Source organism: Petaurus breviceps, unplaced genomic scaffold, assembly GCF_028583685.1.
Source record: "Petaurus breviceps papuanus isolate PSGF00001 unplaced genomic scaffold, PetGlider_PUasm1.0 90734, whole genome shotgun sequence".
NCBI lineage: Eukaryota > Metazoa > Chordata > Mammalia > Diprotodontia > Petauridae > Petaurus > Petaurus breviceps.
The window spans coordinates 4127527-4129988 of NW_027187327.1; the positions used below are offsets into that span (position 1 = coordinate 4127527).

General features: G+C 42.3%; 1 pseudogene; it reads left to right on the forward strand.

Annotated features, from left to right (window-relative positions):
• Positions 1 to 232: 232 nt before the first annotated feature.
• LOC138145396 (ATP synthase subunit beta, mitochondrial pseudogene) lies at positions 233 to 1591 on the forward strand (annotated as a pseudogene).
• The last annotated feature ends 871 nt before the right edge of the window (positions 1592 to 2462 follow it).

The window sequence follows — 2462 nt, forward strand, 5'->3', positions numbered from 1 at the left end:
CCTAGGAGCCTGACTGAAAATAGGTGGTTTAGTTAAATAGTCACAGTGTCCCTTGATGGTAATATATAGAGCATTATTTCTCTATGAAAATCAGTTGATTCAGTCTCTCCCCAGACTCTGCCACGTTGAGGTTCTTGGGGTGCCCTGTGTAGGGCCTTGGCACTTCAGCACTGCTGCCCCAGTCTCAGGTCTTGCTACAGGTTGCTCTGATATCCTCTACCGAGGGTGCATCATGGCTATCATCGGGACTATGATGGACTTGCAGTTCAGCCAGGGGCCCTCTCCTATCCTCAATACCCTAGAAATGCAGGGCAGGGAAACCAGGCTGGTCTTGGTGGTCACCCAACATCTGGGTAAGAGCACAGTCTAGACCATTGCTATGAATGGTACTGAAGGACTGGTGATAGGTCAAAAGGTCTTGGATTCTGATGCCCAATTAAAATTCCTGTGGGACCTGAGACACTGGAAAGAATCATGAATGTGAATGAAAGAGGCCTGATCAAAACCTTGCTGCTAATTCATGCTGAGGTTCCTGAGTTCATAGAGATGAATGTGGAGCAAGAATTCTTGGTTACTGGAATCAGAGTTATGGATCTCTTGGCCCCCTATGGTAAGGGGGGGCAAAACTGGTCTATTTGGCGGTGCTACTATGTGTAGGACCACATTGATTATGGAACTAATCAGCAATGTTGCTAAGGTCCATGGTGGTTATTCTGTGTTTGCTAATGGACCCAAAAAGACCATGACTTGTACCATGAGAGGACTGAGCCTGGTACCATCAATCTGAAGGATGCCACTTCTAATGTAGCATCTGGTATATGGCCAGATGAACGAACCACCTTGTGTGTGGGCCCAGGTAGCCCTAACTGGCCTCACTGTGACTGAATACTTCAGAGACCAAGAGGGTCAATATATGTTTTTCATTGATAATATCTTCTGACTCACTCAGGCTGGCTCAAGGTGTCTGCTTTACTAAACAGAATTCCCTTTGTTATGGGTTACCAGCCCACTTTGGCCACTGATAAGGGCACCAAACAGGAAAAGTTACCACAACCAAGAAGGACTCTATCATCTCTATACAAGTCATCTTATGTGTCTGCTGATTGCTTGAATGACCCTGCTCCTGCCATCACCTTTGCCCACTTGGATGCTACCACTGTGCTGTCATAGGCCATTGTTGAGTTGTATCACCTAGACTCCACCTCCAGGATTAAGGACCCCAACATTGGCAATGAGCACTATGATGTTGCCTGTGGTGTGCAAAAGATTCTGCAGGACATCATTAGTATCTTTGGTATGGAGGAGTGGTCTAAATAAAGTAAGTAGACAGTGTCTCATGCATAGTAAGTCCATCATTTCTTGTCACAGTCATTCCAGGTTGCTGAGATATTCACAGGACACATTGGGAAGCTGGTACCCTTGAAAGAAACCATTTAAGGGATTCCAACAGATCTTGGCAAGTCAGTATGATCATCTCCTAGAGCAGGCCTTCTATTTGGTAAGGCCCATTGAAGAAGACAAAGCTCTGATGAACACTCATGAGAGTAACCTTCATACTGCCCCATCCTCCAATTTCTGTTGTCTGAGCTAAGTACAAGAGAACCTTCATCGGAAAAGCTCTGTACTATCTGAAGAACATTTAAACTTTTGAATAAAGAGCACAGCTCACAGTAAAAAAAAATAATTTAACAAGCATCTATTAAGCACCTGCTATATGCCAAGCATTACACTAAACACAGGATTCAATACAAAGAAAGAAACAATTTTTTATATTCAAGGAAATTAGATTCTAATTCATTCTGAATTTTAATTAATCAGCTTAAACTCTTAAGATGCAACCTGTTCTAGTTGGGAATTTCTGTCTCTTTATCACCAGTCAGTAAGGTCTTCCTAATATCTAACCTCTATTGAATTTATAGTAACTATTGTTCAGGTACTTTTTAGTAATGTCTGTCTCTTCATGATCCCATTTAAGGTTTTCTTGACAATGATATTGGAGTGGTTTGTCACTTCCTTTTTCAGCTCATCTTACAGATGAGGAAACTGAGGCAAACAGAGTTAAGTGACTTTCCCAGGGCTAGTAAGTATCTAAGGCCAGATTTGAACTCATGAAGTTGAATGTTCCTTACTCCAGACCTGGCACTCTATCCACTGTGGCCACTTAACTGCCTGTTTTATAGTAACCAAAAGGAGATAAATATCTCCAAGAGTTTGATATACCAGATATCCATCTGTTCATTGTGCTGATGTTTTTGTTGACATATGTTTCGAATGAGACTGTGTGTCAAAGTGAAGAGAACTGACATTGTCATAAAAAAAAAATCAAACTCAAGTTCAAATCCTGTGGTTGACACATAATGGCTGTATGACAACCTCTCCATACCCCCAGGCAAATCTCTAAGACCATAAATTGAAGAGCAGGTACCCAGCTGGTGTCTATAGAGGATGGGGCTCTTTGTTTG